Consider the following 24,333-nt stretch of genomic DNA (forward strand, 5'->3'; position numbering starts at 1 on the left):
TAACTAGTGACTATGTAAAATGTGCCCCGTCTTAGCAGACCTGCTCCCCGAGTACATTCCAAGTCATACTGGCTTACACTAGTGACAAAAGATTGTAATAATTTTTAGCAATGCCTTCTCAATTGTGTTGTTTCTACAAGAGCTTTCTGGCTTCTACTCTTCGTGCATAGCTATAGAATTGTTTTGTAAATTATAGTCAGCTACACCTGAATATATTTGCTGAAGATTAATGGCATTTCATAAGCATCACTTGCAGGTGCAATCTGGCCTGCAGAAACGTTATTACTGGGGATGGTGCAGGGTAGCACAGTGTGACAGGCTGGATCCCCTGGGATGACACCTGGTGTACTGGGACACCACTGAGGCAGACTGTTCTGCCAGGCTGGGCCCCTTTTTACCTCGTCTTGCTAGGCTAGGCTCCCCAGCCTTTTCCAGCCAAGTACACAGGCAAGGCCACACCCAGCTGCACAGACATACAGAAATCTGCTCTAAGGAGACTCAGTTTAAGGGGCTTGGCATACATCCAGATGTCCACCCCGCCCTTGGAGTATAAACCCAAAATTATATGAAATTCACCTCTTTTCTCAATGTGGAGGAGGATATTCACAATTTCTCGCCCCCTCCCCCCCAAGTTAGAAATCAGATAAACTGGGTTATATTGTAAACCAGAAATAAATTTATTAACTATAAGAGGTGTATTTAAAGAAGTTAAGGCGGCAGCAGACAGAACAAGGCAGATGATAAGAAAATACAAGAGAGCACACAAACTAAACTTAATACACTAAAGAAACTGGTTACATACAAGTTATCACCCTAAATGTGGTTCTAATAATCTTCTTCACAGGCCAGATGCCCTTCCAGCCTGGGTCCAGTTCTTTCCTTCAGTTCAGTCTTAGGTGTTTCCAGCAGTCATCTTGGGTGGGGTAGCAGGGGAGAACTGACAACCTGGATTACCTCACTCCCTACCCTTAAATAGGATTTAAATGAGCATGTTCTCTAATTGACCAGTAATAAAACAACGTTAATCGGGACGGCTTTAAGTGAGGAGTTAACTGTACAGAAATGATACATGCATACAAACTGGATAATCACATTCAGTAAATTATAACCTTTCCAATTATACCTTACAAGAGTTATCTTGCATAAAGTACATCTTAGTTATTACATATTCCTATCACAAGCATATTTTCATAAAGAATACGGAGTAAAATGTCACACATAGAATCTAGCTTGACTGAGTCAGGTTGAGTTTTTACGGCTACCGGTTAGAGAAAACATCTCCTCAAAACTAATCATATCTGACTGGGAAATCATTGAGACAAACATTGGACACACCATGTCACTTTTACGTAGTTATTTTTCAGAGCAGAATCAGTTCAAGCTCTATTTTTTCACATTTTCAAATTCCCACAGAATGAAACAATTCAATGGCAACCTCTCACCCCACACTTTCTATTTTCATCTCCCATCTTTCAATAAAATCTTAAGAGGAAGCCAAGAGAAAATGTCTTTCCAAGTGAAAATTTTAGTTCAGAGTTTTCAGTGATAGGATTTCTCTCTCTTTTGAAAGTTCTTTTTCACTGAACGCCATAAAAAGGTGTATGTAAAATAGGTGTATGTTCTTTGCCTGCTTTGCAGAAATAATGGACATTGTTTACAGATTAATTTTTATTTCTGATATCAGCAATGCATGGGAGCTGCCCTGACTTCTGTGTTACAAATATGGGAGGGGAAAAAAATAATGTTTACCAAAAGGAAATGGATTAAAAAAATTAAGATTTATTTAAAAATACTTTAGTTTTGCAACTCAACAAATTCAATAAAAAAAATCAGACTACACAACAAAATGTGATCTGAACAATAAAGAAAAGGAAACCAGCCTTTGACCAGTCACATCAATGAATGACAGTTAACTGGGAGTAAAAATATGTCTTAGTAAGTCATGTATAGCAAACAGAGGAATATTCATTGGATTAAGCTAATGAAACAATTGGCATTTGGAAGAGTCAGTATTCAAAATTTGTCCATGAATATGAAACATTTTTTAATGCAAGCAAAGAAGTTCTAATAGAATATAAATCTTTGTCAGGTTAAGACTTAAAAGATTTACCAGTCGTTCACACATGCCATGTCTAGACATCCGTGTTGCCAAGGAGAAAAACTGGCTGCTCACCAGTCACGAACATGATCACTTTCCAAGTGTTGTATAGCAATTTTCAGGCTAGTTGCCAAGAGAGGCTTTTCACACATACACAGATTGTCAGAAATATTGCATATATTATTTGGCCAAATTACATTTATTAGCTAATATCCTCATCTGTTGCTGATTAAAAATAATCTAGGATTATAAAGATTTTTAGTAATGAACAGAGAAGGAAGAAACAATCAGATGGTCTCTATGTGTTCCAAAAATTGAAGAAATTCATAAAAATAAGCATTCTCAGATTAAATCCTTCTGTTACTTTAGACTATTGAACACAACAAGGCAGCATTCAGGAGGAAGAATGTGTGAGGAAAGAAAAACAGCACGACTGTGGGACTTCCTCTGTTTAGGACTTTGGAAAAAACTTTGTGGTCAAACATGTACAAACGTAATCCTCATTAATCTAGAGATGCCAAAATGCATCTTATCTCTTTCCCTAATAAAGCCTCACCTAGGGCCAGCTCCAGACACCTGCTTAGCAAGCAGGTGCTTAGGGTGGTCACTTCAGAGAGGGGTGGCAGGTCCAGCTATTCGGCAGCAATTTGGCAGAGGGTCCCTCACTCCCAGTCAGAGCGAAGGACCTCCGGCTGAATTGCCGCAGATCGCGGCTTTTTTTTTTTTTTTGCGCTCCTTGGGGCAGCAAACCCCCTGGAGCCGGCTTTGGCCTCACCTATGAATTAAAAACCACCACTGCCTCCCACAATCTGGAATTCAGTAACCAGAACACCCTGTAAAGCTTCCACATTATGAAATGCACAAAAAAAGACTCAAGGTCCAAGTTACAATCTCTCAGCCATCTGCCCCCCACACCAACTCAGCACGGCACAATATCACCAGCCTCTGCTTCCATTCCTCAAAAGAGGACTCAGCAAAATGTCGCAATTCAGCTGTCACTCTCTTTGATCTCTGTAAGTTCAAATGGTTAGCACATTTATGCCTGCATAGGTCAGCAGGTTGATTAAATCAGAGAAGGAAATAGGAATCAATTGGAATTCTTTTAAACCTGCCAAGTAGTTTAACTTGTTACCTTTTGTCTTCACTGGAAAAAAAAAAAGGTAGGGGGAAGGGAAAATGGTTACATTGAATTGTCTATCTCAATATAAGGTCCTAGTGAAGACAAGGCACAAGTAGTTATTACCTTAATATGGTTAGTAAAGATCAACTCTATACCCTCCATCCATCCCACCTGAGGTTTATTTCTATGTAGCTACTTGAATAAGAATTATAGCACCTTGTTGCCAGTAGGATTTTCCAACAATTGACTATCTCAAAGTAAAGACATGCCTTTTTTTTTTATAGTGAAGACAACACGGCCATACAGTGTTAACTACTGACTCTATGCATTGATGCCATGACTGTCTGCACTGGCCTTTTTGGAGACAAATCTGACACCATTTCATATCACTAATGTTTCTGCTGATGCAGTGCAAGCAGAGATGTAGACAAGGCACTGGTGTTTCTACCACATTGTTCAAACCTACCCAAGTGAGACAAGTAGCAAATAGATGGATGATGGAACATTATGCATTACACATCTTCAGTCCCAGCATGATGAATACTGGGAAACTGGGGAAATATGTGAGAAAAGCACCAAGATATGAGAAAGCAATCATAGAATATCAGGGTTGGAAAGGACCTCAGGAGTTCATCCAGTCCAACCCCCTGCTCAAAGCAAGACCAATCCACAGATCCCTAAATGGCCCCCTCAAGGACTGAACTCACACCTTGGGGTTAGCAAGCCAATGCTCAAACCACTGAGCTATCCCTCCCCCAGTCTACTCAAAATCTTTATAACACACAGTCTTGCAAATTAATAAACTTCATAGCAATCAAAGATCCCACATAAAAAATTAAGCTGGGATCCACACATTATTAGTCCTGTTTCCCTTCATTTATTTTCTAAAAACATTTTAAAAAGCATGAAGTGCTTATTTGCCATTTAGATACATACTGTGTAACACACACTGCCTTTTTCTCTTAAAAAAAAGAAAAGAAAAGATTTAATCTTTGCCTTAAAGCATGAATACTGGACAGCAGAATTAATTTTATTAAGCACTGGTATTTAACAGTTCAGATCTGGCATACCTTAATGTTTGTTACTGTCTTATAAGTACTTGCATACGCTGTGATTTTTCTTCAAAGTTTTCATTAACAATTAGAGACAGGCATGCCCTTATGTCACAAAGCAATAAAATATCTAGTACTTATAAAGGAACATCGGTCACAATGATTTTCATCTAAATTCTGTGACATGTTCTGAACTGGCTGGCTAAAACAGCTGGTTTAGATGATGTGCATTTCGTCTGTAAGAATTTTTAAATGTTCTGGGCCCAATTATTACAGCAGGACCTCAAATTTACCCTAACTGTAAGCTCAAATGTAAAAACTGAGTATAAATTCATAAGATGTCACAATAACCTAGAACAACAAATGTTGACAGGAAAAGGCACAAAAGTGAGAAAGAGACTGAATCCGTCCAAACAACAAAGCCTATTGAACTGGGTTAAGATCATGTTTAGTAAAGCAAGAAAAACAGAGAACTGGAAATCAGTGAACCAAAAACTGATGCATCAGAAATAGCCTAACTGATGGACAAAATAATGAGTGGACAAGCTATTCCTCCCCTTGCTTCCGTTCTGGGGTCCTCAAAGAGAGACTTTTTGGGGGGGAAAGTTTGCTACCACAATGCTGGCTAACTGAAAGAAGAGAGAAGGGAAAGGAGTGAGCTTCATCATCATGTCTCCCACCCCCACCATCTCCTGGGACCCTGGACCTTCTTCATCCTACTGCTGAAAGATGCCCTGACCGTAGCAGGCCAGAGAAGGGAGCCAGATGACATCGCCACATCCACCACCTTTGGCTAAATCCAAGACACCACCTGGGATGTGAGACTCTCTCTCTCTTCCCCCCGTGTGCGTGTTCTTTTCCTTTCCCACCTTATTTCTTCTCTTTCTTATGAGATGGAAAAAAAGAGAGGGATAGGAATCTTGTTTAGCCAGCCAAGAGTGTATAGTTTTCAGCACTGCTGTGAAGCTGTGACCAGAGACACATCTAAAGGCAATGCCATCAACAGCCCTGTCATAAACAGATGGTTAAGGGTTAATGTCTCCTTTACCTGTAAAGGGTTAAGTTCAGTGAACCTGGCTGACACCTGACCAGAGGACCAATGGGGGGACAAGATACTTTCAAATCTTGGTGGAGGGAAGTCTTTGTTTGTTTTGTTCGTTGTTCGCTCTTGGGACAAAGAGGGACCAGACATACAACCAGGCTCTCCAAATCTTTCTGAATCAGTCTTTCATGTTTCAAAATTGTAAGAATAGCCAGGCAAGGTGGATTAGTCTTATGTTTGTTTTCTTTTAACTTATGAATGCTTTTCTTTTTGCTGGAAGGATTTTTACCTCTGTTTGCTGTAACTTTGAATCTAAGGCTGGGGAGGTCCCTCTAGTCTATATGAATCTGAATACCCTGTAAAGCATTTTCCATCCTGATTTTACAGAGATAATTTTTACTTTTTCTTTCTTTAATTAAAAGCTTTCTTTTTTAAGAACCTGATTGATTTTTTCCTTCTTTTAAAATCCAAGGGATTGAGTCTGAACTCACCAGGAATGGTGGGGGAAGGTTAATTTCTCCTTGTGTTCAGATCCAAGGGGTTTGGATTTGTGCTCCCCCAGGGAAGGTTTTGGGGGAACAGGAAGTGTGCCAAACACTATATTTTTGGCTGGTGGCAGCGTTACCAGATCTAAGCTAGGAATTAAGCTTAGAAGGGTCCATGCAGGTTCCCCACATTTGTACTCTAAAGTTCAAAGTGGAGAAAAAAAAAACCTTGACAAACCCAATGTTCAGTTCACATAGGTTTCTCAGGTCTCAAAGGGACTGATAAGGCCATGTGCTGATGTAGCCCCTGAATCTGACATTTCTGCGTGTTACCCCAGAACATGACAGCACTGCAGTCACCTTGTGTGTTCCGCCACTGCCAGCTAAAACCCAAACATCACATAGCTAGAAATAGTTTTAGGACACTGAGAGGCAAGGCCATACAACTGCATGTTTGCAGTTCTGCTATCAGAATGGGAGGATGGGATAAGCAGTGAATGTACTGTGGAAATAGAAGGAATGTTTGGACACTCAACATTGGTTTTAAGCACCTCCAACACCTTTGATATGTAGGTTTTATTGTTATGACTAGTTAAGAGAAAATGAGTAGTTTTGCTGAAACTACGAGAATTGGTGACCCATTAAGGGTTACTATGGTGACCCACTAGGAGTCATTATAGGTCATGTGCTATAAAAGATTAAGCAAATTCTTTCATCTTAGAGCAGTCCGAGGAAGCTCTCTTTGGGTGAGGATTTGACACCTAAGTACCACAGTAGCTAGACGGAAGGAGGGCCCCCCTTAAAGCCTGGCTCCTGATTACTCTAACTCATCTCTTAATTTTAGGTAAATGTAAATGTTTGGGGATGCTCTGAACCTAGTGGCACAGCATGTGTGTATGTGTGCTTAAGATCTAATAAAAAGACATTTTAGGTACATGTACTCTGGTTTGTATCAATTATATCTCAGACGGACGCGCTGTGTCCCCATTGATTTATTCCTGACACTTCCTGGAGAGAAACAGTAAAGTTACCACTGTTTTGGGTTCTGAAAACCCTGGGTAACATTGGTCCTGTGTTTTTCCAGCAGTGAGGCTGCAAGCAAAAGTCAACACTAGATACAGAAGCTACATTTTCTAGCTTTACTGTTCTTTTCTTTCCTCTTCGGTGTCTGTGTCTTGTTTTGCCTTTCAGAAAATGAAACTGGATTTTAACAGCAGCAATGACAGCTCTAGCCCATCTCAACTAACTTCCTCTTTTCCCCAAAAAGGACAGTTATCTTTGATTCCATCTATGAGACTGTCTAACAATGGGTTTGGGATTTTTTTGTTTGTTTTTTTCCTTTAAAGACTCTCTTCAGCTAAAGGGAAAGGGAACAAGGGATGTGCTCCTACCCCAGGGGTCTCACCCCTAGCCCTTCCCACGCAGCCTCAGCTCACCCCACTGCCGGCGCAATGCTCTGGGTGGCGGGGCTGCAAGCTCCTGGGGCATCGCAGCTGCAGAGCTGCAGCCTGACCCAGTGCTCTGTGCGGCGTGATGGCGTGGCTGGCTCCAGCTGGGCGGCATGGCTGCCTGTCCTGGTGCTCTGGGCAGCACGGCTGTAGCGCTGCCAGCCACTGGTGATCCAGGCAGCATGGCAGAGGGGAAGGGAGCGGGGGTGTGGATAAAGGGCAGGGACGTTTGGGGTGGTGGTCAGGGAACAAGAAGGGTTGGATGGGACAGGGAGTGGGGGAGGGGCACCAGGGGGCTAGAAGCAGGGTAGGGGTCGGATAGGAGACGAGGCCATGCCTGACTGTTTGGGGAGGCATAGCCTCCCCTAACTGGCCCTCCATACAATTTTGGAAACCGGATGCAGCCCTCAGGCCAGAAAGTTTGCCCACCCCTATTCTAGAATATAGAAATGTAAGGGACCTTGAGAAGTCATCAAGTCCAACCCCATGAATTCAGACAGGACCAGTAAACTTAGGCCACCCCAACTGGTGTTTGTCTATCCAGTTCTTAAAAGCCTCCAGTGATGGGGATTCCACAACATCCATTGCAAGCCTCTTCCAGAGCTGAATTATCCTTATAATTAGAAAGTTTTTCCTCATATCTAACCTAAATCTCCCTGCTGCAGATTAAGGCCATTACTTCCAGTCTCACCTTGATGGATATGAATAACAATCGATCAGTCTTCTTTATAAACATATTTGAAGACTTACCAGGTTCTTCCCTTAGTCTTTTCTCATAATTCAACATGTTAAGTTCTTTAAATCTTTCCTCATAGGTCAAGTTTTCTCAACCTTCTATCATGTTTTGTTCATCTCCTCTAGACTCTCTCCAATTTGTCCACATCTCCCTAAAGTGTCCAGTGCTGGACACAACTCCTGCTGAGGCCTCACCAGTGACAAGGACAATTTCCTCCCATTGCTGTTCTTCCCCCTCAACTCCAGCATGAGCAGCCCCAAGGGACTTGCAAACCCCAGCTCCAGCAGGCTGCCTGGGACTGCAGGTCAGAAGAGGGCTGAGGCCACACAAGAGCACCCCAGCAGCCCCACTGGTGAGCTAGGACGTAGCCTTCCTACCCAGCAGATCCCTGCCTCCCTCTGCACTGCCTGCCCAGCAGCCCTCGGCTTCCTGGGGAATGTTCCATACCCACTGGGAACTCCATACCCCACTCGTCATGGACCCCCATTCTGTCCTCTGTTGCAGTCCTGCAAACCATGGTCCTCAAAAGGGGCCACCTGCAGCCCAAATCAATGCATGTGTACTGCCACAGGAGCTGCTGCTTTCGGGACAGGTGACAGTCTGCCACTTCCTTCCCACCCACCCACGATAACCAGATTTTTAGTGTCCAGTCAGTACATCTAGCCAGACACTGCCAGGTTCTCTTTTTGGCCAGACTTTCTAGTTGAAAACCAGATATCTGGCAATCATAAGTCAGCAGAGTTTTACAACCAGAGTTCATACCACAGCTCCTCTCCTTCCCAGACCGTCACAGTTCACCCTTGCTTTGGCAATGCTCTGCAAGAATTATTGCCAGAAGCCAGTAAGTTCTCAATGCTACTTGCTAACCCACAATTAAAATGTCAAAGTCCACAAGACAACATGGTATAGTAACCTTTATAGAGAGATAATTTCCTGGTTTATCATCTTTCTCAGGCTATGCAAGCCAAAATATTTTATTCACCTTCTGCGAGATTCAGAATGAATGCCAACTCATTGCTGTATAAAGCAAATATATATAATGGATGAAACCCAGAAATGATCAACCTGGAGGGAAGAACAACCTAATGGTTAGAGCATGGGTAGGCGACGGGATATCTGGGTTTTATTCACAGTTCCACAACAGATTTATTGAGTGATCCCTTAACCTTTCTGGGCCTCAGTTTACCTATCCATAAAACAGGTATAAAAGACATCTCTTTACCTAATAGGAAAGTTGTAAGGTTTGCTTTAAGTTTGTAAAGCACTTAAGCAATTCTCAGAAGGAATATACAATAAGTGTAAAATATCTGTTCATATACTTAAAAAAAGTACCAACGTCAAGTATTTTGTGATATAAAAACAAGAACTACAAAACTGCAACTTCATTTTACTCCATAAAATTAAAATAGTGATGTCACTGTGCCACAGTAGATTACAAAGACATTTAGAGGTTAACTGAAGGCACCACAATAAAGATGCATGTTCCAAGTCCCAACAACAACACGTACAGCAAAATTACTGTTTTCAAGACAGTTTTTCATTTCAACTGAAAAGTCATTCAAAAATAGAAACACCCAGTGTAACTCATAAGTCACGTCATTTAAAATAATGGAGTTAATTGTAAATTGGTGCATGCAAGACAATATGACCCCTAGATTTGTATGTTACTATAAGTGTTTGTCTACACTCAAAATGCTGCAGCGGTGCCACTGTGACGCTTCAGTGAAGACACTACCTACACCGATTGGAGGGGTTCTCCCATCAGCATAGGTCATCTATCTCCCAGAGAGGCAGTAGCTAGCACTGTCTACACCAAGATTTAGGTCTGTTTAACTGCGTTGCTCAGACATATGGATTTTTCACACCCATGAGTGATGTTCTGCCAGCCTAATTTCCTACTATAGATCAGGCCTAAATGTGAGAGAAATAGTTAGGGAATAGATAAAAATCCCTGCAATACCAAGGTATGATAACCATCTGCCGTAACAGCATAAGAAATACATGGTGCTTCCACCAGATAACTCCCAGATAGGAGAAGCAGTACAGACATTTGTTTCCAGAAGGCAATGCTCTTGGTCTGGAAGGTGCCAGATGCATCACTGTATTTACACCCTTTGAATTATCTGAAAGGCACTTGCAATAACTATCCTAGCCAGAAACTGTAGTGATATATTCTAAAAAATACATGCTTATTTATAAGGTATAAAGGTAGCCCAAGAGGCTTATTATTTGTATTACTGTAGCATCTAGGGGCTACAGTCATGGACTAGTACCCCATTCTGCCAGGCACTGTACAAACAGAGAATGGAAAGATGGTCCCTGCCCCAAGAAACTAACCACCATTTTTTTTCCTTTATTTGCATTTTTCAAACTTCAGAAACATCAGAAATGCCAATTCATGACTTACTTGGTTTTGGATGAGTTGATGAATACATAATGTTGTTAGCTCTGAACCTTAAATGAAGTGGGAGTTTGAATACTTAAAGTCTTCCTCACACTAAAGTGTTAGTCACTGAAGTTAAAGAATTAACAAAAAAAAAATTCCCTCTCATCTATTCATCATTCTCTCTTTTAAATCTTGTGAGGGCATCATTTAGCTGATTCTCCAATTATTGAGTTTTCCAGGCTAGACAGGATCTGAATTTTCAGTTTAAGAGAAAAGCAGGAATACATTTGAAGAAAGCTTTTCAGGGAGTCTTTATACACTATAAAGAAGCAAAAAGGCACACATTGACTCCTCTTTCTCTTTTCCTCTCCACACCAGTTCAATTAAAGCTTTGCAGAAACAGGATCTTCTCCTTCCCTACTCTACCACCTCAAAACAGAGTGAACTTTCCAATTCTCTGTAGTGAGCCTTTCCAGTCAAGCAAAGGCTAATGTTGACTTTATTCTTGAGGTTTTCCAGTCCTGTCTTCCTGGCTGAAGAGACAATGCTATGATGCCAAGGACCATGTGTGTCAAATTTATTATCTTCCTCTTAGCAGTTCATAAGCACCTGATACTGTCTTCCTGATAAAATATTCCATCCTTCTAACACAGACTTTTTAATAAACAAATTAAGAGCCCAACAAACAGCCCAACAAATTAGAGAAGCCTCCATGTACGGCCTACTACAACCATCACCTTAAGGATCATGCTCAGGACCTTATAGGGTGACCAGATAGCAAGTGTGAAAAATCAGGACAGCGGGTGGAGTGCAATAAGTGTCTATATAAGAAAAAAGCCCAAAATATCAGGACTGCCCCAATGAAATCGGGATATCTGGTCACCCTAGGGCCTTACCAATTTCACGGCCGTGAAAAACACATTATAGACCATGAAATAAGCCCTTCCCCATGAAATCCTATGTCCTCTTGCTCCTAGGAGCACCCCAGCAAAGGGGGCTCCTAGCTCTGGCTGAGTTGGGAAGGGACAGAACTTGTCCATCCCCTGCACAGCTGCTCTGGGGCAGAGGGAGAAATCAGACCCATCTTCATCTCCGGGAACCTCCTCAGGCTGCAGGAAGCTCTGCGGTTGCTGCCTTCAGAATCCAGCTCTGAAGGCTGCCACCTTCACTTCTATGCTATCCCATGACCCCCCTACAACAGGTTTGCAACCCCCTTCCCCCAATTCCCTTTTGAGTCAGGACCCCCATGGTTACAACACGTGAAATTTCAGATTTAAACCTCTGAAAATGTGAAATTTACCAATTTTCAAATCCTACGGCCAAGAAATTGACCATAATGGACCCTGAATTTGGTAGGGTCCTAATCATGGTTGGTTTGATTTGTAAATTACAACCACTTCCAAGAGATTTGTGAGGTAATCAATTGCTGCTCTAACTGCCTGAATCCATCTATTTTTAAAGAAGTTTTCTAAACATCACCAATCTAACATGCGTGAAAATCCAGGTCCTCCACTTTTTTCTAACTAACTATCTGTTGTAGTAAAGTAGCAACAACATTACATTCTCAGCAAACAGCCATTTGTGTGGGAAGTAAAGTACTGAGGTAAATGTGGTAAACTAATACATACTAGAGCTTGTAAAATTGATCAATTATTTACTAGTATAAGTGCTAACCTCACTCAACAGGGTAAGAAATAAACTATGCCCCCAGACTTCCTGCAATTTAAAGGAATAACAGTTGTTTTGTACTGTTTCTTATACACTATGTTTAATGGTAACATTAAATAGACAGTTAATAAAATGGAGCTTCCAACTTCTTTCTTGCTGTTGTTGGACCTTCTTACCCTGGCTTCACTCCACTTTCTCTCTGTCCTTTCCTATAACTGATCCCTCTGCATCTTCTCTTGAGTTTTCTTCCCTTCCACTCTTATCCTTCTCCTCCTCCTCCCCCAAGGTTTCTGAACAACACACTTCTCTTTTCTAACAGATCCTATCACTCAACTCACTCCCTCTCTCCACTACTCTCACATCCACTGGTCCAATTAATCTCATACCCAAACAACCTCCCTACTCTTTGCACTGGCACCTGAAAACTGACACACAAAGTCTGACATCTTTTAAACCTAATAGCCAGGAGTCTTAGAGCACTAGCCAAAAACACAAACAGAAAATTTTGGTGATAGAAAGTGTGCCTTACTGTCCAAAAGCACCGTGCAAATTAGAAACCAATTGTCCTCCAGCTGTCAGACAAAACTAAGGGATTCCTAAGAATTTGGGATTCCTAAGAATGTGTGATCTCTAAACCCTACTTGGGAGGTTCCACTTTTCACATTAGACTCTAAGGGGTGAGGCAACTAATGAATTTCAAGACCCCTTCTGAATCATTTCTGGCTCTAGCAAGGGGTATTCGTCCCCAGGCCAGACCTTCCTGAATCCTGCTGGGAAGCAATGACTATGAAAAGGACTTGGGGGACCTGGTGGGCAATGATATTAACAAGAAACAAAAGACCTAATACAGTCCTTGGATGTATACACAGAGAAATATCAAGTAGAAGTGGAGAAATGATTTGGCACTGGTACAACTGCTACCAGAATACTGCGGACACTGTAATGACACAATTCAAGGGTGTTGATAAACTGGAGAAGGTTCAAAGAAAGGCCATGAGAGTGGCTAAAGGATTGGAAAACATGTCTTTATAATTAAAGCCTCAAAGAACTCAATCTGTTTAGTTTAAAGAGAAGGTTAAGGGTTTTTTGATCACAGTTTATAAGTAATACAGGGAAAACAGAAGTTTGATAGTTAAAGGCTCTTCAGTCTAGCTGATAAAGGTACAACAAGATCCAAGGGCTGGAAGTTGAAGTGAGATGGAAAATAAGGCATACTTTTTTATTTCATTACAGAGAGGTTAATTAACCATTGGAACAATTTACCAAAACGTGTGGTGGATTATTTTTAAATCAAGATTGAACTAGAGCATATGTTAAAATCTAAACAGGAATGAATTCAGGGCCAGGCCTATGTTATACAGGCAGTCCTACAGATGGTCACATTGGTCCCTTCTGGGCTTAGAATTTATGAATATCCACATCCCTAAGGATACGTCTACAGTACGAAATTATTTCAAAATTATTCTATTCAAAGTTTCAGAAGCGATTTTATATATTCGGTCTTCTGTGTCCCTACTAAAGCATGTGAATTCGGCGGAGTGCGTCCACAGTACCAAGGCTAGCACTGAATGTCAGAGTGGTGCACTGTGGATAGCTGTCCCACAGTTCCTACAGTCCCCACTGCCCACTGGAATTCTGGGTTAAGCTCCCAGTGCATGATGGGGCAAAAACATTCTCACAGGTGTTTCTGGGCTTGTGTCATCAGTCGATCCTCCCTCCGTGAAAGCTATGGCAGACAATTATTTTGTGCCTTTTTGGCGTGCAGACGTCATACTGCTTTCAGCAGATGGTGCAGTACAGTGCACCGCTTCTCTCCTGGTACTATGAATCCACCTCGCATTTCCTCTCATCTTTCTATGTAATCTCTAAGTATCTACTCTTTCTCTTCCTTATCAACCGCTTCTGCTGCCAGCTCTGCTAAGCCACTGTGAACCAAGCAGCACAGCTTCCGCCACCAACTCTGCTCTCCCGCTCTTGCCATGCTACCAAGATTCTCCATGTTGTCCGTCCTGGGCTCCCGCCTCCGTGAAAGCTACAGAAGACAACCATTTCCTGCCTTTTTTCGGCTATCATGAACCGAACAGTACTTCTTCCGCTGCCACTCTGCTCTTCTACTTTTGGTGCCCTTTTTCCAGGATTACCCGTGCAGGCACCATAGTGTGGCAAGCATGCAGTCCGCTCAGATCTCCGCTGCAGTTCTGACCATTGAAAATACCTCACACATTATCCAGCAGTATGTGCAGTACCTGCAAAACCGGGCGAGGAAGCGACGACAACGTGATTACTACACTGATGAGAACATGGACTGATGAGTACTGCTGCCTTTGAGAGAGGAGGAGCAATACCATTCAGGCTATATTTATTGTGAACATTTTTACATGAACCAGCTATCATGGAAGTGCAAAATAAGTTTTGCCTTCCTAATATGAGTTCTATACAAATGCAACAGGACACAGCCCTGCACTCCTATCTTCTCATATAACACCTCCAATTCTGACACCTTCAGTTTGTAACCATTGCTGTGTACTTTGCATTTTATCAACCACCCTCTTACACAGTCCCATGCAGCAATTCTATTTACAGTGTCAGACAATCATAGGAGACGGAAGAGATCTATCCATACACAGATCTTCTTTTATGCTGTCCCTGTTGGCCTCTCTCCCCTTCTTTCTCTTCTCCTCCCCTTCTACTTCCTTCCTGTGCTCCTTTTCTACTCTTGCAGTTAATGGGCTAATTAGCTCATTAGCTCCCCCCAGCCCAGGCTGACCTAGTAATTAGCCACTCCTTCCCTCAATCAGGCCCTCTCCAGGGAAACTAACTGGATTTACAGTGACCAGAGTGCAGGGTCAGCTGCTGGTTCTCAGTATTCTGTCACACACTAACCCCCCCTTGTCTAATGGAAAAGTTTCTCCTTCCTCAGACTCTTCCTCCTTTACCAGAGGTACTGTTCTCCTTGTGTCCTTCTTTGCCCCCAAGGTGGTCCTCCTGGGTTCCCTTATAGGGTCCACTCATAAAAATCACTTTTGAGGGTTGGGGTCACTTAGAGTGACCAGATGTCCCAATTTTATAGGGACAGTCAGGATTTTTGGGTCTTTTTCTTATTAGACTCCTATTACTCCCTCCCCACCCCCTGTCCCAATTTTTCACATTTGCTGTCTGGTCACCCTAGGATCACTCCCAGTCTCAGTCCACAGGTCTTCACACCCAGGGCAATCCAGTGGGATACACTTTCCATTCTTGACCCCTCCCTGCCTTGTTTTGTGCAAGAGCCCATTGGTAACACTCGCCCTCCTGGTTACCCAGGGTCTCAGCTTACCCCAGGCCTTCAAATGCCTTGTGGGGCCCCTCCTTCCATTGTTTGGGTGACATGGCTTCCCATAACCGCCCAGCCCTTGTCAAGTTTGAGTTCTCCTTATCCCACAAGGCTAATTCTATATTTTCTTCTTCCTTCTCCCTTGCCCCTCTGTAAGAGGCCTCCATTGTCTTTACTTTCCTTCTGGCTTGTGTTTCTTTGTCTAGTGTGTTCCAATTCCTCTATGTGTAGCTTTTCCTTTCCCTTTCCCAAGGGTTTTACTCCCCTCCCACCCCAGAGTCTGTTTCCCTAATGGGAAGGAGCACCAGTCAATGCCTAATACAATGGGATGGGAAAACATGTCCACAGACACAACCCATTTCCATCTAAGCTTCCCACAAACCCAGAAGGGCACCTCAGCCATAGGGCAGAGTTTCTTATCACCATGGATGGATCCAAGCCACAGTCTTGCTCCTAGGAGCATCCAGTGGGGATTCACTTATGCCTTCTTGACTAATGCATAGGCTGAGGCACTGTCTACTAGACTCCTCTGATACCTTCTCCCCATATTTACAGAAACAGTAGGTAGCTTCTTTTCCCATCTATGCCCATGAGTCTCTACCCAACTGCAGAACTCTGCAAACCCACACTTCATATAAATCTCTTTCTTGTGTCTCCTTGGTGCCCACACCAATAACAACAATACCCCGAGTTGCAGCCCGAGTCCCCCTAAATTCTTCCCTCTTCTTTTCTATGATCTTTTCCACATTGGTTTCTCTGACTCTCCTCCCTAGATGTGGTTCTTTGAACTATCAGTCCTCTTTCATGGGGTTGTCCGCCTCAGCGAATTCTTCTGAGAGTCTGAAAGCAGGATCTAGAGCGACCGGCTGATGCTCCCTAACCCATACCCTGGTTCTTGGGGATACTCTGCAGGAACTCTTCTACAGTTAGTGCATCTGTAAGCTCATCCACCATCTGAGGGTCCAGCCTCAACCAGCAGGTCGCCCAGTCCATCAGTTTCTGGGCAAAGTGGTGGGGCCATAACCCTCCAATCCATTTAATGGCCTGAAACCTTCACTCGTACTTTTCAGTGGTCTGGGATGTAGTCTAGGATGGCCACCTTAAACACAACATAGTCCCATGCTCACTCACAGCCATGTAGGCCACTTGAGCTTCCCGTCAAGCAGGGCCCTAGCCAGAGGGCCCAGGTTCCCTTGTCCCAAGCTGCACTGATAGCTACTTTCAAAAATAACCAAAAATGTGTAGGGGTCATCCACAGGGTAGGGACCATCTTACAGAGGCCTAGTGCCTGTGCCATGCCGCCATTCTCCATCGCAGGACTCACCACACCTTGAAGTAACTGTTGTTGCATAAGACCGTGCTCTCAAATAAAGTCATGTAGGCTTTTATGTTGCTCAGCCTGCCAGGCAAACAAGGACTGTCTCTCCAGGTGGTGGGATTGCTAAAAGGCCTCCAGTGTCTTCTGCATCTCCTTCTACTAATCATTGCAATGATGTCCTCCATCACCCAGACTGCAGAACATTTGCACCAACTCTCCTGTCAGTTTCTCAGCAAGCATAAGGCAGATACTGGACAAGTCCTTATTTGTAACAGGGCACAGCCCTTCACTCTCATCTTCTCATACAAACGGCTCTGACACCTCTGGTTTGTAATGACCATTGCGCATTTCATGTTTTATCAACCACCACTCTCTCACAGTCCTGTGTAGCAAGTCTGTTTAAAGTGTCATATAACCATAAGAGAGGGGAAGAGATCTCTCCATGCAGAGATCTCCCTTTAACTTTGCACTGGTGCTCATTCTCTCCCCACTTCCCTGCCCTGTGCTTCCTTCCTATGCTCCTTTTTCTACTCTGGCAGTCAACTAGCTAATTAGCACCTTAGCTCTCCCCAGCCCAGGCTGATCTAGTAATTAGCCATTCCTTCCCTCTCTCGGGCCCGCTCCAGGGAACTAATTGGATTTACAGTGACCAGAGTGCTGGTTCAGCTGTGGGTTCTTAGCACTTCATCACAACAAACACGAAAATCTCTTACAGCAGAGCTATAAAATACCACAAACCTTAAGATAAATATCAGAGTGTTTTAAAAGGAGGTTATGGGTATGCATTTATATCATCCACCTACAGCTGTGAGGTTAAATGCAATACTTCCATTTTCATTACTCACTGTAATATTTTGATTTTTTTAATCATATTCTTTTTATCATTGAGACCTAGAACTTATGGCCAATTTCAGCAGCTTCTATATACAGACTGCTAACTGGCTTTCTCTAAATGTATTATCAGAGGACAGGCTAGAGTTTAAGGTGATTTATCCCAGGAGAAACTGAATCCCAGATGCAAACATCCAATGAAGAAAACACAATTGCCCCAGTGACTTTATAGCAAAACCTTTTATAAAGTAGTATTATATATACACATTGTATATGTATACTCTCCAGTGTATGGGGCAATGGATTTTAATATTTAATTTAGTCACTGTCATTTGTCCTATGTCTTAACACGAACGCTAAGTATTCACATTATTTTTTAAATGAACTAAAAGTGCATGTGTGTGTTCCCTCTGATCACACCCCCCCACACAAAGGGTGTATTATCCAGAGGAATCGCTGCTCAAACAGCAAGGGAAGCTAATCAGAGCAAAACTGAGTGTATGGGGCTTCAATGTTAATGTTGACTGTGGGAATTTGCCACTTCTTTTTACTGTCTGAAAGCTCAGCATGCCATCACGGTGGAAGGAAGGCTACTGTACGTTGCGTGTTTTACTTTGCTCCCTCAGGAACAAAACTGCAGCTCTGGTTTGACATGCACTCCCAAATCCCAGATGCACTGACTGACTGGAAATGTTTGGGTCCTGTTTGTTTCAAATTTAATTTTTCTACAGCTCCTATCACTATACTATCTGATCATCTTGTATACATAAATTAATTTTCACAAAAGGCATAGACAGTGATATCCCGATTTGACAAATGGAGAACTAGGGTACAAATAAGTTATTTGCCCACAGTGACACAGAATTCCTGGGCTAGAGTCAGGAACAGAACCCGGATCTCCAGAGTCCCCAACAAATGCTGTAACCCAGGGTTGGGCAAACTTCATGGCCCGAGGGACACATTGGGCTTGCAAAACTGTATGGAAGGCCAGGTAGGGAAGGCTGTACTTCCTCAAACAGCCCCCTTCCACTTCCTACCCCCTGACTGCCCCCCTCAGAACCTCTGACTCACCCAACGCCCCCGCTCCTTCTCCCCTAACTGCTCCTCCCAGGACCCCCCACCCCATCTAACTCCCCTGTTCCCAGTCACCCAGCCCCTAGCCACACCCCTGCTCCCTGACAGGCCTCCTGGGACCTCAAGCCTATCCAACCCCGTTCCCTGACCATCCGTCCCCCCGCAGAACCTCCGACCCATCCAACCACCCCTTGCTCCCTATCCCCTTACTGCCCCCCCCGGAACCCTCCCACCCCTTATCCAACTCCCCCAGCCCCCTTACCATGCCGCTCAGAGCAGCATGTCCGGCAGCCGCGCTGCCAGGCCGGAACTAGACACATTGTCGCTCTGCTCAGAAGGAGCGCACAGCCCCACCGCCCAGAGCACTGCCCCCGCAGTGGCATGGCTGCAGGGGAGGGGCTGGGAGCTCAAGGGCCGGGCAGGATGGTCCCACGGGCCAGATGTGGCCTGCGGGCTGTAGTTTGCCCACCTCTTCTCTAACCACAAAATCATCCTTTTTCTTAGCTCCAACCTGAGACTGAAAGCAGTCTTCTATTAAGCATTTGTTGTAAACACAACTGAAGGATGACACACAAATGGATGGATTTGTTTGCTGGCCCTCTAATTTGCTAAATTCCGCCTCTGGTTCCACTTAGCTGCTTGAGGAAGACTCCATATGGCTGACCGTGTAGCAGATGCTCTCCCTGAAGTATAAGGTTATCTATTTTGCAAATCCACCATTCTATTACAATTTCAAAGGAGCTTGTGTTCAGAGATACATAGAGGGAAACTGAAGTTGGAGGCTTCAGAGCACAGGTACTGAACAACTGAACACACATTTTCCTAGCAGGCAGCGGGTAACTACATTTCATTGGTATAAGCTAGGTTTCTGATCATCCTGGCTGGCAGAATTTTTCCTAGAGTGGCTGAAGAACCACTCTCCCAGCAAAGATGGCCCAGAAAGAATAGAATATCTATACATTAGTCATTAAGCTATCAGAAGAATAAAGGCTTCAGTCAAGAATCTATATGCATAAGTGTACTTTCTCTTTGGACAGTGTTCCTGAAATATCATTTATCTGATATGCAATTTTTTAAAAGCAGGTTTACCATTAAATCTAAAAATAGAATTATAGATGTAAAGTTTCGAAAAATAAGTTCTATATTAAAAAAACACCCTAAACTCAAATGATGTATCTATTGGGGAAAAATCCCAGATACATTTCCGAGAGCAAAAGGTAAAGAAAGTAGCTCAGGGAATATATCAAACAATTTACTTTTGGACATGATTTTTTTTTTAAAAAGTGTTCAGTAGAATGTCTTCGTTATATGTATTTTCCAAGTAAAATCTTGGCAAAGATACCAGATTTGACTTGAAATTAAAACTCTGCCTTGTGACAAAATTTCAGCAGCATATAACATATGCTGGCTATCAGGTGTCCACCTTGCAAAAATTCCCATCAGTGTGTTCACCGTTAGTAGGAACGCACTGCTTTTAATAATTTCCAGCCCTTCAACATGATATAGTAGGATAAACAAACAAACTGGCACTTGAAAAAACAGCTTTATTTACAGGGACAATTTTGTGAATAAAAACTACAGCAGCATTTTAGTCCTCTCACCTTTTCAACATGTTTGTATGGCAAAAGCATTAATTTGCTCAGTTACAAGCGTATGAATTACAATCAAGGTTCTAAAATGTAAGCAGGAGGTTTCTACCTTTCACCTTCCCCACTCTCCTCTATTCCATCTGCAGTCCCTTAATACAAGAATCTCCAAGGCCGCTCCAGCTATGATCAAGCAACAGTCCCTATAATCTATGATGATTTTTGTATGTATTCTGGCTCCTGTGAGACTGGGCCATATCAGTGGCCTGTTTTTTTAGCTGGATTCAGATGATAGTATCTCAGAGTCTTTTACCTCTGTACAGTATGTCTTGCAGGACAGCTGTAAGTTACTTTTATTATTCATTAACAACATTGCACACAGCACTGTACAGAAATGCAGGATACATATCCCCTGATTCAGGGAGCCTTCATGCAAAAAGTTATCCATGGGTAGAGGGTCAACCCTATCAGGGTTATTTTATATATTAAAAAAAAAAAATCTTGAAAAGCGTTATATGTTCCCACTAACAAAACAAATACCGGTTCTACCCCACTCTCAATTGTTCTGTACATTTAGAAGCATGACAATAATTATTTCATGATCAGTTTGTTTCTCTTGGGCAGACATTTTTACTCCCACATCTATACATACACAATTCTAATCATATAGTTCACATCTGCTGGTGACTATCTTCTGGGTTCTAATATTGAGAAGATAGGCCTTAAAAGCACCACTCAAAAGAGAAGTTGGACCATAGCACCTATGTCCACCTCCACTGTTTCAGACTCATTCAAATTTCCAACCTGACCTGCTCAAGCACACTTTTCTCATGATTGCCCCAGACAAAGACCCCCCAGGAAAAGGATGCACAACAGCGACCTCAAGGCTTCAGTAGAGGTCAGAGTGCCTAATCTGCTACGTCATGGAAAAGCAAGTCACAAAGTCTCCCGCAAAACAAGATTTCAAAGGGGGGGGGGAGGGGAATGTGTTTGCAAAATCTGACAACTCCCTCCACCTTCCATCCATCCTCAGTTTTCTCACCAGCTCTGCCACTATGCTTTGTCCAGGGAGATGGCAAGTAGTAGAGTTTCAACTACTCCCAAGCACTGCAGATACCTCCATTCCATAGTTCGTGGAGCTTTGCAGGTGGTCAGTACGGCTGATTTGGAAAAGAGAAAAATCCTTAAAAAAAGTGTGTGCCCTAAATTAATCCTTCCTGTCCTACTAGATCACAATTTCTCCTTCTCCAACACATTTATGCAGTTGCTAAATCCTGTTTTCCTCTACATCTATAAAATTTGCCTGGTCCACTATCAAAACCCTCATAGGCCTTAATTTTCATCTCAACTACTGCAACCTCCTTCTTTATGGAATCCCAGACTTACCCCTTCTGATCCATCCTGAATGCTCCCATTAAAGTCATTTATCTTGCTTTCTGCTCAGCCACATCTATCTCATCTTCAAACCCCTTCACTGAAGCTGCTTCTGACATCAAGCTCCATGCTCTTACCTTCCAAGCTCCTGCTTCTGTTCTCTCACTCCTTATGTTTAAATGCCAACTTCTGCTGGTTTCTGTGCCATCTTCCATGCTATGTGATGGCCTGAGCCTTTTCTGATGCAATCTATTATGCCTCCCCTCTTCCTTTATGTCTCTCCTCAAAATAGAGCTCTTCAAAAAGGTCTATAAACTCTAATTTAAGAGAAAAGTGTTCACAAAACAGTCCAAAAATAAAGTACAATTTTGCTCACGTCTTCCATCCTTTGTCTACTTGTAAGCTGAGTTAGGGATCTTATTCTCTTTTGTCTGTAAAGCACCTACCATATCTATGAATAGCAATTATAGCAACACTGTTCTGCAAAACACCCTTGAAAATGGTTGCTGAGATTTTTAGGAGGTGCCATAGCAGCAAGAATAGTCAGAGTTGCACAACAGCTGGGAAAACGAGGTAGATCATAAGAACAATGAAAGGACATGGTAGCAATTTCTTCAGTAACATAAGAACTGTTTGGGATTGAGGGTATTAGTTTCTTTTCTGGAATACACTTCCCTTGATTTCTGAGGTAAGAGCAGTTGGACTGCAACTGCTCTTCTAGCAAGAGGCAATGAACAGGACTGTAGCAGCACTCCAGCAGCGGGAGTGTGAGCTCAACTAAAAATAAAATACAGCCTACACTGAGCCTCTGTTGCGGAATCAGCATAGCTAACTCAACAATGATGCCCAGGAGGAGGAGAAGAAACAAAAAAGGTTACAGGACAGTTAGGATATGGTTCTCTAAGAGAAGACTAAGGATACACTGAAAAAAGTGGTGTAGAGAATATTTATTGAGTTACAAAATAAAATACGAGGGAGAACTGATTTAATGCAGTGTCTTGTCCAAGAGAATTCAGAAGAATAAGGAATGGAATACATCCCATCTCATCCACACAAAGTAGAAATAATAATATCCAAGAACTCAGAATTCATCTATTTCTGTGGCAGTTGTACATTCATAATGATCTTTGCCCGGCCAACAGCATGCAGGGATTTGTTCATGTTTGCAAAGAAAACCTTCCAGATTTAAAAGCCTAGAAACATTTTCATTTAAAAAAAGGAGAGAGAGAGAGAGAGAGAGAGAGAGAGAACATGCGCTTAGAATTTGTGTTTAGCATAGAAAGATTACTACTTGACCCAAGCACGTGGATTTTCAGGACTTGTTTAGAATTTTTTGCTGAGCTACTTAAGATCAGGATGGTAAGCCACAAGAATATTAAGGGATACTTTCATTAATACCAAATTAACTGATTGAAAACAGGTTGTGCAGTAGAATTGTCATATGCCATAGGGACATATTCTTCTGTTCAATCCACACAGCTGAAAGAAGTAAATCCAATCAGAAATATTTTATGACAGTGCATCAACTCCAGAGAATATAATTATAGCAGGTACAGAGCAGAAAGATTAGACGCCTAAGCATCTCATGACACTCACAGGTGTGTGATCACGTTAAGGTGCCCATGCTTCAGGCCAAATTTGGCTCTTCTGCTCTCTGGATTCTCGCCAGCGTAGACCCAGATGGATTTAATGAATCCAGTTGAATAATTCAAGAATTTTACTGATATTACTAAATAGGTTTTTAGTCATCCCTATCTTGTTTATTGTTTAAGTACTTGCTCCAATATTACAAAAAAAAGTTGAGAGTGACTTTTCCTTCAGCATGTTTTAAACTAAACAGTCTTCCTCATTGTCAGATCAGGCTGTTTCTGAGGCTACTAGATCGCAGTGAAGAGAATCATTTTTTTTAAATACAAGTCAGTATACTCTCATAGGATTCGCTTAACAGGATGCCAAATGAAGTAACTTCACAAAGAGGACCAATTCATCTTCAGACCTGCAATTGTTTCAGCTAATGGAAGTAAAGATTTTTTTATTTAAATTAATCTAGATATAGTACGCCAACTGAAAGAGAGCAAACAATAAGTTGTGTTGGGTACCTTTTTAAAATAGCAATGCCTGTGGTATATCTGTAAAGAGAATATCAGTGAAAATGTTATTCATAGTAACTGCATTCCTAAAGGAATTTCTGTTTCATTTAGATTTTAAAAGATAATCCTGGCATTCAAAAAATAGATGTTGGGCATTCTAGAGGCTTTTCAACTTGAGCATAATATGGTAACCTTAACATTAAATGTGCTAGGATTATATAGGTTAGTGGATAAGGCCAATTGACATAAAAGCTACTGATATCTAATCACAGGATTTGGATTAGGCACCTTTAAAATTATTTGACTTTTTAAACTGAATAACAGTTTTGGTAAACTGTGTCTCCAGGACTCCAGTCCACAAATGGTACTGACCAAATGACAAATATCCAGAGGTCAAATAAACACATAAACAGTTGCTTGATATTGAACTATAAACTGAGTTTGGGGTGTTATAAAAAGAGACACTTGATAAATACAGTACCAACAAAAAGCAAAACTTATTTTAAACTCTGATTTCTAGAAAATCCTCCACCCCAAACAAATTCTTTTAGATTCAGTATAGTTTGTGGTCCCTGGTTGAATAACCCAACTGTAATTCAGCAGAACTGCTCTACTGACATTATAAACCTCTTGAGCAAAAACAGGTTACACAAAATATAAACATAGTATAGTGACTGAAAAAGTGTACTAACACAGCATGAAAAAAGAAACA

The 24,333-nt window shown here is 42.2% G+C and overlaps 1 protein-coding gene across 2 annotated transcripts in view; it reads right to left on the minus strand.

Moving 5' to 3' along the window:
• Nucleotides 1-24,333, minus strand: part of OSBPL10 (oxysterol binding protein like 10) — a 173,805-nt gene that overhangs the window by 147,913 nt on the left and 1,559 nt on the right. Inside the window, exon 1 of one of the 2 annotated variants that reach the window (XM_030551008.1) lies at nt 23,128-23,152. The exons of the other annotated variant lie outside the window; for it this stretch is intronic. The gene's annotated coding sequence lies outside the window, so the exon portion shown is untranslated. Of the gene's footprint in view, nt 1-23,127; nt 23,153-24,333 lie in introns of those variants that run through there. 2 annotated transcript variants of the gene reach the window in all.

Source organism: Gopherus evgoodei, chromosome 2 (genome assembly GCF_007399415.2).
Source record: "Gopherus evgoodei ecotype Sinaloan lineage chromosome 2, rGopEvg1_v1.p, whole genome shotgun sequence".
NCBI classification, from domain to species: Eukaryota; Metazoa; Chordata; order Testudines; family Testudinidae; genus Gopherus; species Gopherus evgoodei.